This window comes from Maylandia zebra, linkage group LG10, assembly GCF_041146795.1.
Source record: "Maylandia zebra isolate NMK-2024a linkage group LG10, Mzebra_GT3a, whole genome shotgun sequence".
In the NCBI taxonomy this organism is placed as follows: Eukaryota; Metazoa; Chordata; class Actinopteri; order Cichliformes; family Cichlidae; genus Maylandia; species Maylandia zebra.
Window position 1 is genome coordinate 31,008,477 of NC_135176.1, and position 14,246 is coordinate 31,022,722.

Genomic DNA, 14,246 nt, shown 5'->3' on the forward strand with positions numbered 1-14,246 from the left:
AATGTTCCTGTTGTGCCACCTGGTTCCTCTGCCAGTCTGATCAGTCAGTTTTTCAGATTTAGGCAAACATACAAAAACCGTTGTTCTTGCTGTTATTACGTCTTTGTGTCTCACACTTTTACATCAGTGTCACCTCCCACTTTTGTTTCATTTTCAGTCTGAGCACACTTTGTGGCCCGTGATCCCCAAGCCCCCTGTGCTCTAACCATAACTTACATTCTGTATGCACAGGGCTGTGAGAGCGGTTGTAGGACTACATCTATATTCCATGTATAAAATATTCAGCCAGAAGGACTTCTCTTGGTGCTCAAAACTTCTTAAAGAAACCCCAACATTTAATACAGGTATATCAAAACATTTTCTAATAAAAAATGTAATACGTTGTACAGATTGCTGTTTATCGTTTTTCCGATTTATTTACAGCTACAAGCTTATACATTTGTCGAAAGCAACAAGCAAAATGCAGCAGTCTTTGTGTGTTTATATTCAGTTTAAAAGTGCTTTTCTTCATTACATTCCCTAATTTGGATTCACAATGGTCCAGGGACTATCAACCCGTCTGTGTCATTTAATTATAGGTGTATGAAATGAGAGCATTTCCTCCCGTACTCCTTTAATGTTTCCTGGAATTGATAAGAGTGAGGAAGCTCATCACATTACATTGCAGAGCTGTGATCCTCCTTTGTTGCGGCTCACTCACACTAATGGGCCTCATCAGCTTCACAGGCAGATACTCGACTATTAGCCAAGAAGAGGCAAAAACCGTAATGGGAAACATAGACATGGATAAGAAGGAAAAGAAGATGGGATGTAGTCAGGAAAGGAGAAAAAACAGGAGGGAGTGGGACGTGGAATAAAGAGAACAAGAAAAAATGGCATTAAAGGCTAACCGAACTAACACTTTACAGTGATGGAAACTGAAAATCCTACTTGATGTTGGAGCTACAATAGTTAAGTCCTGGGTGTGAAACTAAAGTTCCCTATTATCAGTAAATACGTTAAGGGTTTTCAAATGTTTCTAGAGGTGTTGTTGGACAATCTGATGGGTATAAAGTGACCAAAGCCATAATTTTATGGGAAAAATGACTCAAATGACCCTGTAGAGACATAACATTACTTCTACCCATATATACATTCAGCACACGATTTACACCTTCCCCATCCATTCACCTGCCATGCATCTATCAACCTTCATCCATCCACTCTACCATTGTCCATCTACCTCTCTATTCATCTCTCTCTCTACACATTCATTCATACACTCATCTTTTGTATACTCTGGACAAGGAAGTGGATCCAAAGGCTTTCCCTCAGGTCCAGAGGCCTATTGGTGGTGACATGGTGCCATCCATAATGCATTTCTCCTTAAAGGAAGCCTGTCTAGCAGGCAGAGGATTTGGAGTTTGTGTATTCACTTGCAAACATTCGGCTCCATTATGGATTTCAGGACCACTCTCTGAACACAGTGTGGCTCTGATTTATCTACATGAGATGCTACAATAACAAGGGGACAAACTCTGCTTCTGATTTTAAAGTAGGTACCCTGAACACACACACACACACACACACGCACGCACACACACAGTGTCACATGTACACACACTTGTCCTACAAAAATGGGCTCACATGCACGTATTTTGCTCCCAGCTGGCATTTTCAATGTGGCCTGGCTTACTGGGTGCTCACCTACAACAGAAAGGTCAGTAGGTGAGGGCTGTGCCACCTGGAAAGCAAATCTAGGGAATGAACTAAAATCAGCCCCAAAAGAGTTGGCACACTGCTTAAAATTAATAGATGAAAACAGAATATAATGACTTCCAGATCTCATAAACCTATATTTTATTCATGATAGGACAGGAAAAGTATCAAATGGAACTTGGAACACTGTCATGATACATGGAACCATACTTGAGCGCAATCACCTTTTTGCTCAGGAGGAGCTGAGCTTCCTAATGTCTTGATGCATGCTCAGTCGTCCAGGTAAATAAATCCTAAAAGACTGATTCTGTTCATCTGGATGTTGTTACGGCCGAGACCGTTTTGGACGAGTGACAGGACTCAAACGCAGGACGCCGAACAGCTCGTAAGTAGATTTTAAAAATAATGTTTAATGTTTCCAAAAATATTCATAAACAAAAAGGTGAGAGTGGACAAGTACGACGTTCCACCACTGAAACTAAGTAATGATCTGGTCCGGGTCAGAGAGGACAGCTATTCCGGGGATTGGACTGGAAAGCAAGTCACATTCGATCCAGGAAAAGGTCGGGGTCACTGTAACAGAGTGCAGATGTTCAGATACGGATAAGGAGACATATGAATATGTTGCTGGTTCAGAATCCTTCTTCGTACTGCGTACTTGCCAAAGGAGGTCGAAGATGACGTAGAGGGGTGAGTAGTCCGGGTGTGAAATCCAAAAAACTCCTGGCGTGGAGGCAGAGAGGCAGGTAGGTAATTCGGGTGTAGCCTGTGGGACTGCCAGATGGTCCAGCATCCAAATAGGTGCTCTTCGACAGGGGTTGACAGTTGGGTGTAGCTGAGAGAGAGGCGCACAAAAAACAAACATACAGTGAGGCAAGGTGATTCACAAAATACATAGGGAATGATGGTGGTGGCCTGCACTGACTGATGTTAGCAGAGAATCTGGCGAAGAGAGATTGAGTACGCTGGCCTTAAGAGTCCCCGGCTAAATTACCCACAGGTGTAAGCGATCAGCAAAAACACTGAGGCCCCTCCCCGGGGTGGAGACGCCGGCTCGGAGGGAGACACACTGGCACACACCCGGACCATGACAGATGTATTGTTTTCGTTTCGACCAATGGGCTTTGATCAGGGGTTTTTGATCAATGGGCATGACAATTTGCATATTACTGATGAAGGAACTGACCTCCCAGCCCATTGTTCATTCAGTGGACTAGTTTCAGTGATTGTGCAAATGTACTGTTTATAAGATTGGGGAAACCTGCAGCTTGCTGAGACTGAAGAAGTCACTTGGATGAGTGATGAAAGTTTCTTCCACTGATTCTGTTCATCTGGACGTAGCGTTTTCAACCTTTTGGTTATGGGCTTCCTAATGCACATGTGCTTATGGAGGTATGGATCTATACACAATTAAATATCATCATAAGTTTACACCCAATGCTCAGCTGTAAAATCTAAAAACTCTCTTCAACTTTCAACTTAATTCATTCACCAGTTTAATATATTTTCTGTATTCTTTCAGTGTTGTGCTCCCTGAATGGCTTTTAACTTCATCTTCTTGGACTCTACATGCACACAGGTTTAGCTATATATGTTGACCTAATGTGAATTGAAACTGCTAAGGAATAAATTCTACATGAATGAGTCTTATTTAGATTTCTTCGTGCCCTCATAAACTATGCACTATGACTAAATGCAACTTGTGTTTTTTTCCTGGTGATAGGCTGGTCCCAAGAGGGCACTCAATACATGCACTGAGGACAGACAAAACTACTTAATGTCTGGAAGTGTGCAGGCGATAGAACTGCCATATGTTCACATCAGCTGCAAGCAGATGTTTAAAAATTCAGGGTGGGAAGTGGAAAGGGAAGGCTGCTGTAAAACTAAGTGGAAGCAAATTAGCACAAATTAACAACAGGACATTGATTTTTAGCTCTTAAAGGTTAATGTGGTTTGTGACTCTGCTGTCTGAGAGACTGTCCAGGGAGAGAAAGTGAGCCAGCGTAGAAGAAAGCAGGAGAAAGGAGAGAGAAAAGCAATATTGTTCCATATTATCTGAAAGAATAAAATGTGTAAAAGATGAGCAGAGGAGGCCAAATAATTAGTGAAGAAACAAAGAACTGAGGCAATCAGGAATTTGTAATAAACCCAAGAACAAAGGCGAAAAAGAGAGAATGTGAACTAAGATTCCTCTTTCAGTTTTTCAACATAACTTTCGGTTAATATGAAACGTATTTCATACACTTGTTTTACTTTTTAATGAATGTCTGTTGCATATATCCTTACACCACAAACCTAAAATCCAACTTTTGAGTAAAACATCTAAAGAATTTGTATTATAAGAATACATTATAAGTATTATAAGTGCAAGAATCTTGTTTTTCTTAAAGTATTTTTATTTAGTGGCAGTTCACTAAACTTGATCAATTCTGTTTCTAAAGAAGCATTATCAGTATATTATCATGGACGAGACATTATCCAGACACACATGTTTGCTCTACTTTTATTATTATTAACAGTTTTAAATTTTGAACAGGTATAGGATTAACTCACCAGTTTCACTTTCTGCGTTGCCAAATTGCGTTTGTTGCTTTTCATATGCTATTCCACACCATTATGTGCTAGCTAATAACACCTTAGCCATGGTGCTTATTCTATTATGTTTGCATTCAATGGTAGCGTTTAACCACTCAATGTATGCATTGAATATATAAAACATAATCTTTAGGCTAAATGTAATGGAGTCAGAGTCCAGTTGGGACTGAAGCAAGGGCGTAGATTTGGTTTTGGCATTGGTGGGGACGAATGATTCAACCGCTGAACCCTGCCCTGTTTCTATTTTTTTTCCCTTTGTCTTTGATTCTTGATAATAAAAAAAAGGAGAAATATACTTGCCTACATATGCTATTCTACATGCTTTTAAACCATTTAAAATTACAATTCATAGTTTTATATGTGAATTATATAAAGTTAATTTACTATTAAACAAACGACTGACTAAGTATTTTAGACTTCAGTTTACTTCAGCCATATTCTATATAAATCAGGTATCATACAAAAATAAAAATAGCTTCAAATAAAGTCATGACAATAAAAGAATATGACTTTAAGGACTTGAATTAAAAGTCTGTCTTGGTCTTTCATTGATTAATAGGCTGGTGTGAAAAATTGCTGCCACACCGCCCCCTCGGCCTGTGCTTCGAGATTTCTGGTAGTTAGTTTAAATGAATCAACACCCCCGAGTCATTCTAACATAATCATCCTGCTGCAACCAGGTTTCTGTAAGGCAGAGTAAATCGATTTGTTGATCCATTAAGTCATGTACTAACAGATACTTGGAGGAGAGAGACCTAATATTTAATAATCCACATTTCACTGTTTCTGTCATGAACCAACAGGTTCGCCCAGGAAAGTGGACCCAAAAATGCAGACAAACACTGGTGGGGAATGCTTACAGTGATATTTATTTGAAAAAAAGTGACCTAAAGTGACGAGGAGGCCCCAATAAGGCTAGTTGCAGAAAAGAGGAAGAGGTCAGAGAGCCGAATGAATATTCTGTAACAGAGGGAGAGGTAGTTATAATCGGAAGAGAAAACTGGAGCTTGATAACTAGAAACTGGAGAATAGTTCGCCTTACTGTGCCAGTCCGGGTTAGTATCACTGAGGGGAGGGCACAGAGGTCCGTGGAAAGCGTCTGGAGGGTCTCAAGCTGAAGTGTGGGGGTTAGAGGGCAGGCGGGCGAGCAGGCTGGGAGACAGGGACTGTCCCAGTATGGTGAAGCCAGGGTTGAAACTCCGCACCGAGAAGAGTAGAACAAACTGGCGAGGAGGAGCCGGTTGAGTCAGCTGAAGTAGGTCTCCCGCTGATTGCTTGCAGCTGAGGCTCAGTTGAAGCACTGAAGTCCCGCCCCAAATGGATGGCTCAGCAGCCACAGAAGGAAACCCCCTCCAGGGACTCCCACGGATCATGTCAGTTTTACTCTTTGGTTCAGATGTGGATGCTGTATTGCTCTTTCTTTGTGATTTTTTTTATGTTTAAGTTCTTTGTTGCTGAATTTTAGTTTGATTTTTGTCTGTTTGGGAGCTGACACAGTCTCTATGGAGATGGGGTTTTGGGGGGGGGTAACAGGAGGAGAGATGCTGCAGAGAGGCGTGTAAGACTGCAACTCTGCTTCCTGGTCCCAACTCTGGATAGTCATATTTTGGGGGGTTTAATAAATTTGTCCATATTTCTAGAAATGAGAGCTGCTCCATCCAAAGTGGGATGGATGCCGTCTCTCCTAACAAGACCAGGTTTCCTCCAGAAGGTTTGCCAATTATCTATGAAGCCCACATCGTTTCTGGGACACCACTCAGACAGGCAGCAATTTAAGGAGAACATGCGGCTAAACATGTCACTCCTGGCCTGATTGGGGAGGGGACCAGAGAAAACTACAGAGTCCCACATTGCTTTGGCAAAGTTACACAGAGATTCAATACGGACAGGGACAGGAGCAGGATTGACAAACTGGTGCGGAGGTCTAGCTCCGTGCTGGGATGTCCCCTGGAGTCTGTGGAGGTGGTTGGTGAGGGGAGGACGTTAGTAAAGCTGACATCCATCATGAACAACCCACATCACCCACTGCATGAGTATGTGAGTGGGCTGAGCAGCTCCTTTAGTCAGAGACTGAAACACCCTCACTGCAGGAAGGAGCGCTTTCGCAGGTCATTCATCCCAACAGCAGTTAGACTCTATAACTCCTCAATCACGATGTCATAAGTCACTGGACACTGTGAACATCCACGGTCAACACTTCATGCATAATGGACCTTCCATGACCTTCCAAGCTATATAGTTTATGTCTTCCATATTTCCAACTATATCCATAATCACATACTGTGTATGCTACCATTGTATATAGTGTATTATCTTACTTTTTTTCATTGATTGTACTTAATTGTATTTTTGTATTTCCTTCATATATCTGTACCTGAGCTGAGGTGATGCAAAAATTTCCCCGTTGTGGGATCAATAAAGTCTTATCTTATCTTATCTTAATATTGATTTTGGTGACCTCCGATTGGCGTAACTGGGTGTCATTACTGCTGATGTGAATTATGTGAATTTATTCGCACTTCATAGTTATGACCTGTATATCCCAAAATATTCAAATGCATGCAGATGATGTAACATTTTTTTGCATAAAGGAATTGTATTGACATTGTAACTAACCACATGTGTCTTGGGTTCACTATATAAACTTTTAACACTAAAACCACTAAGGGAGTCCATTTGATTCCTTGGCATTTTAAAAGTCATGCAACTCAGTTTAAATACAATCTTATCATCTTGAATGTGTCACAGTCTGCCAGAGAAGTCAGGAGTGAGGAGGTGAACCCAACTGCAGACAAGCAAAATTAAACTTGATTTTAACAAAGGGTGAGCCATTTATTAGAGGCTGATAAAACAACACAAAGACAAAGGCAAAACTAAATAATAACCTAAACTGGGTGAGCTAAACATTAAAAAAAAAACCCTAAAAACCTAGAACAAGAAAATAAACAAACATGTAGACATGACGTGGAAAATCTGGAACACACATGGCATGAATTTGTAGACTTGGAAACATGCATGACATAACAGGCAAAGCAGACGAACAGACAAGGAATCAGGGGAAGTGGAAACACATGGGAAAACAGCTGATACGAATGAACACAATGAAGCCACAGGGGAAAGTGAAACTAAACACACTGAACACGGGACACCAGACCACTTCAAAATAAAACAGGATGCAGACATGAAAACATGAGCTTGACAACATAGGACACACAGACATGAAACACATGACACACTAAGACACGTGGACTTATTGTAGTAATAAATACACACCAGGGAAAAGGGGGCCGGAGATGAGACTAGAATAGAACATGATGGCTGGGGGGAAACACACGACAGAAGGGGAAAACAAGAGGAGACAGACATTACTGAAACACATGAATGGCGAGGAGGACTTAAACGAGGGAGGGAGAGAAAACACAAAGGGAATCTAATAAACAATGATCTATAATGGCAACCTAGCCTAGGATGTTGTGATTTTTCTAAAGTGGTCTTATTGATGAAATAGTGAATTTTGGCATGTATGACATCAAAAGAAAAACGAAAAAAAACAAGTTACATAGAACTGTCGGGGATGTCATTTTGATTTCGACATTACTGCAAAGTGACGCTGTAGTCTGGTGAGCAGAGGGACATCTGGACAAGATTCGTTTATAAAGATTACAACCTCTAAACATTAATACTAAATATTTGTTTTGTCAAAACTTGGTGGAAATTTGAAAAACTAATGGATAAAAATTAATTTCTTCAAGAAATGACTTTTTTCCAATAACTGCTATTGTTGCAGGATAGGTCAAAACGATGGAATCACCTTTAAAAGCAAGCATTTTTTGATAAAAAATAATTTTCATTTCATTGTGGTAACATTTTGGAAAAACAGTATCAAATATTTCACCATATTTATTTTATGTATATAATGATATTATATTAATTATATATTAAGGTGTCCCACCACCTGTGAATAACTTACTAAGCAAAGGACTAATGCTATATTTAGCACCACGGCCATCACTAAATAGAATTGTGAGGTGCCCAATAGGGCGAACCACATTTAAACAGATAACCCTACATAAAGGAAAGTAAACACTGACGATGCTTACCAAGGAAAACTCTGCATATCCTATTTTAACATGCACTGTAAATTGCAGATCATGGCAAACCAGATCTGTGATTATTTCTAACTTGTTATGATGGATTACTTGTATGTGTGCTTTTTATGACATGCCCAGGGAATGTGGATGGAAATGGGAGCTTTCACAACAATCTGACATGTTAATGATTTATAGTCCTTTTCTGATGTCCATTAACATGCACTTTCCCTGTTAAATAAATAAAATATAGAAGAAGAAGAATAAAAGATATGTACACTGATGGATGACACTGCTCTGGGGACTGATTCATGTGTGGGGCTATGTGGTGCTGAGGAAAAAGCGTGTTTGTGTTGTGCGACGCCAGTATTTCAGTTGATTTGGCTGGTTTTAAGGCATGCAAACAAGCTCAGTCTTGTTGATGTGCCTTGTCAACAAAATCTAATAAGCGAACTGAAGATCATTGACTCTTCAGTGAGTGTTTGTTTCATTGAACTGGTGTTATATTGTTTAGTTTGCAAATGTGGTCGTTTGTAAAAATGAGTTTTTCCACCACAGCGTTTACTCCTGTACAAAAGCTCATAACTTATGAATTTATTCTGATACGCAGTGGTTCCAGCAGAAGCAAAATGCCAACAAACGTTAAGGAAAGAAGAAGTTTTGTTCAGTCAGGTTTGCCTGACATCTCCATTTGGGTGCACCTCCATGATACTTTATTTTCTGCAGTTAAACATAGGTTGACATTACTCTCAACTTTCTGGCATTACTCCTGATTACAGCAGGCAGAACAGTCAGGTTTTGGCTGTTGCAATCATGCCCCCTGTTCATACTGGGGCCTTTAAGACATCCCTTTCAAATGTGCTTCCAGTCTAAGTAATAGAGAACAAAAACCAAGGTTCCTTGGTATGTGCAGAATATTATAAAATGAATTTGAGTTTTGTGTACTATTGGTTTTTCTTTTGATCCTTAAACGAGCAAAATTCCCTTCAGGCCAAAAGACTACTGAGGATTAAATGTCACCTCAGCATACTGAGGTGAATCCATGAACTCTGAGAGGAGGTGGTGTTTAGACAGCACAGGATGAAGTGAGAGAAGAAAAAGGGCATGGAAACACACAGATAACATCGCAGTGACATTTTCTGTTGGTCACTCTGCCAGACTGGTAGTGAGACTGCCCCTCCCACTCTATCCACAAACTACTACTGTAAAACAGTTCATACACTGAACAGCTTGTTGAAGTAGTCAAAGATCATGCAGGCTATACACTGAGGTGAAGGAAACGAGGAACTACAAAAAGGCAGCGAAAAGACAGCCAGGTATCGTCAGGGTAAGAAGATCTGCACGTCTGGAAACGTCACAAAATAAAGGTGTAAAAATGCCACAACCTGATCCAAACACATCACTGTGTGTTTTAAGCTGTATGTACTCTATCTGTGTAATATATGCTGTATTCAATCATGTGACTGCAGAGACATGTACACTGTGTGCGCTAAGATGTGTGTTGTCCATGCATGGATCTTTACACAAAGTAAAATGCCATCATTTATATTCATACCCTTTGCCTGAGGAGAAAGAGAGCAGCGCACTCTGTATTCGACACTAATGCACATAAGACACAGACCCATTTTATAAATAACAATTCCTCCTTCAGGCTTTTTCTGTCCCTTTGCACTTCTACAGTTTTCCTATGAGATTCATATCAGATATTTTTTAACATATTATTAAAACACATAAAATACTCTCAGCTTTAAGTTACCTATTTACATTTATACCATGACAGATTTATTGCTTAAAACCTTTCACTAAAGAAATAGAAAGGGAGCACCTTTTCACATGCATTCACAATGATGTTGAACAATATGACAAAGCGGATTATTCATTCTGGAAAAGAAAACATATAAGAGTTAAATTATTGGGTTTACTGCTGTGCAGCAGTTCAGTTATGGTCTCAGTTATTTTTGGCACTTTTAATTGAGAGTCAATTAGAAAGTGCAGCTTCATAGCAAACATTTACATAACATTTAAATGTTTCACTCTGGCAAGTAGAGATTTATTTGGCCACAGTCTTGCTACATTCCTTTGATGTATATTGTTGTATTTTGGAGTTTTGTGGTTCTGTTTCATGTTATGATACTTGACAATTTATTAAAACCTAAATAAATATGAAGTCGAATGAGATTTTTTTTTGTTTTATCACACATATAGATGTAAAAACACTTGCAGTATATACAGTATGTGTTCCAAAAAAGTCTAGTCCTCTAATGACACTGAACAAAGTCTGAGAAAATTCTAATTCAATAGGGGAGGCCGTGTTGGTGGGGCTCTTTTAATCAAAAGGTGTTAGGGTACCTGGGTCTGGTGAGCCAGTGTTCAATATTCTGTAATTTAGTGGTTTTTCATGGTTTAGTCTTTTGTGCTTCTTGCTCCCTTAGTTATTCTTTAATATTTTGTGATTTCTAGTCTTTAGGTTTTGTTACTGTGCCTCCTCTGTGTTCCTTATGTTACATCTAGTTATCGTTGTCTCTAGGTTCGTGTATTTCCCGTTTTACTTTGACATTCCCGTATCCTGTGTTTGTGTATTCTGTTTTGCTTCCTCCTGGTCTCCTTTTTGTGATTAGTCACAGCTGTGTTTCCCTCCTGATCCTCACTCCCACGTTACTCCTTTGTATTTAGTGTCTGCATCTTCCTCTGTTTGGCGTTGCATTCTCCTTCATCCCTTGCTGTGTGTTCCCCTCGCCTGGTTGGTTCATGTGGTTTTCCAAACTTGTTTTGTATTTCTCGGTGCCTGCAATAAAGCTGTCTTTTGAGTTTAGTTTCTGCCTTTGAGTCTGCATTTTTGGTCCTCCATTCCAGCCTGCCACACACAGCAACCACTGAAAAAGGAAAGTAACATTTTTTGGACCATAAGGCTCACCGGATTATAAGGCACAATAAGCGAAATAAAACAGTCAGAAAAGTCAAATTTTACTCAACTCATTCTTCCTCCACTTCTGTACTCTTGATTCATTAATTTTGAATTCTCTCACAGCTGCTCTATTCCCATGTTGTTGCAGTATATTAATGACTAACCTCGTATTGTGGATGGATTATCTCAGTTGTTCTCCTGACTGAAGTTTGGTCCAAAAGTTTTCTGTCTTCATTTATGTTGGAAGTGACAGCAGAGCTGTACATTTTATTTTTTCAGAAATCTCTCAGTCAGAACATGCTATATTATGTTTAGGTGGAAACTAGCAAGCTAGGCAAAAAAGGCACAAAAAAAAGGAAACTAGCAAGCTAACTTCCTGCTAAATTTCATAAATTCTGTTTTCATGGATTCCTGGATGTTAAACTTAATTGTTACACCTGGTAAAGCAGCAACACTGATAATTTTATCAAAGATGAAAGAATTTAGACTGTTTTTAACTCTGTGATGCTCCAGTGTTTGTTTGACTTTGGGACCTGAAGCAGACGTCGTTTTGGACCCAGATTACTCCACGAGGCTCCTGACTATGGTAGCCGTAACGCTCCGACAATCCATCAAGCGGTGCGGCTTCGTAGCCTACCAAAGTCATACTAAAACATTTTTGACAGATTTTTGAGCGCCGTGTACCACATAAAATCGGTTCGAGGTCAGTAAGCACAACCAGAATTCATACATAAGGCGCACCGGATTATAAGCCGCACTGTCGATTTTTGAGAAAATTATAGGATTTTAAGTGTGCCTTATAGTGCAGAAAATATGGTAGTAATACTGCCGCCAAATACTGCAGTTCTGCATAAAGTTAGCCAGCATAGGCACACATGTTAAAATTCAGACACCAAAATAGCATGACTATAGTACAAAACATGTTTTTTGCCATGATATCCTTTTCTTATAACTCATCCTTGGAATGCAGTTGAGACTTAAATCTGGGGGATTAGCACCAGAAACAGACAGTTGTTCCCACGTAGGCTTCTGAAGCTGACTAGTGTCTGCTAACCTTCACCTTCAGCGGACTCTCTGAATTGGACCTCGAGTATGTTTGTGCTGTTGTTGCTGCACCACAGCCAGATCCCATGAAAGTACTTCAGAAGGCACCAAGTTTGTAATCCAGTATCAGTGAGTGAAATGTTGGTGTTAGGTCTGTTTCTTGGCACTCGTCTGAGCATGCTAACAAAACATGTCAGTGGTAAGTGATAAATCAAGCCTGAATGTGCTCACTTGTTGCTCCAAAAAACATGAAATCAGATGAAAAATTACAGTCGAAGTTTCAAAATGCTGAGTTCGGAAACCAGAGGGTTACATTATCGTGGCTGTACAATTTGTTTTATATCTAGTTCACTTTTTCAGTTGGGAGACCATGGTCACATTCTGTGTAAGACCAGTTTGTGTTTACATAGATCTCTTATTATTATGACTGAGGTTTTTGGGGGTATTATTCTTATGGTTTGGTCTACTACCAAAACTACTTGGTAATGTTCATGAAAACAACATGGATTTTTGTCAAAATGAACCCTTTAACAAAGTTAGACAGCAAACCTTTCCCAACTGTAAGCTTTGTCTTTTTACTGAGCAGGTCACAAAGATGCACCTGTAGTCACATGACCTCAAAACGTAACCTTTAAGTAAACAGCTTTTGCTTTAACATCCTTCAAACATCTGTGACTACCGGCATTTCCCCAGTGGAGTTAGGCTGCTTTCTTTCTTTCTTTCTTTTTTCCAAGTAGTGCTCAGGATTTCAGATTTATGAGAGTGTTTTATTGATGCTGACACGGTATATGTGGCACATTTGACAAGATGAACTCTTATTAGTGGAGAGCTACTCTACCTCCTCATACATAGTGAGAGGTACAAGAGGAGGTCAGGAGGAGGTGGAGTGCGTACATGTTTACTGATGGTCTGTGTGGCAGCTCTGTGATGAAGAGATCAGCCATAGAGGGCTCGGATCCTTCTGAGCAGGCGACCTTTCCATCACACGTACAGAGTAAAACGGAGAGAGACAGAAAGACATGAGGATGCCGGAGCTCTAAGCGACACTGACATTTGTACACTGCAGTGTTTTGTTGTGGTTTGACCTGCTGGGATCTGCCTAAACACTTGTGTAACTGCTGCGCAGTGGCACTTCACACAGTTTATTTTAATTTGCATTATTATTGATAGAGATGTGAACGGTAACAGTGTTGTTGATCATACAGTATTACAATCTAAATAACCTTAAGCAATCTCGAGCAAGAACCTGTGCGAGGGGCTACAAGGCATTACTGTTAAATTTACTGATATAGCACCTTATAGGAGTCACACTCAGACACTGAGGGTCACCTGAAGAATACTTTGTAAATTCATGAATAAAACTGTGTGCATGCTGTTTCATCAAATATAAAACTGAGACAGTCACTGGAGAAAAAAGGTGTATTTGATGATCCTAGATCTAGTAGTGGGACTTGAAACAAGAGGCACCAATTAATACAAAAAGACAACAATGCATGCAAAGTGAGGTCAAGTCATGCCTGCTAGCAATCTATGTAGATGCTGCTCCCTCTCTCAGCTGTGTCAGAGCTCCTTTTGGCTCTGTGACCTTAGCTCAGACATGACAGCTCGGCGTGCAATAACAGCCAACTAACAGGAGAACCAGAAACAACAGCATGAAGAAGTTTCAGTAAATGTTAATAGAGAAGGGTAAGGCTTTTCTAAGTTACTGTATTATAAAAATAATTTTAGTATCCCAGAGGACAGCTTTTCCAGGCATTTGCTTTATAGAAACAGAGGTGGCACATGCCTGAGGCCGACTGGGGTCCCCAAGGACCGACAACGCCCAGGCAAAGAGTGAAGGTTTGTCTCCTGCTTAGGTAGACTGCCAGCAGACTAGCTGATCATGAAAAGGTGAGCAAGACGAAGCTTTATTGTCC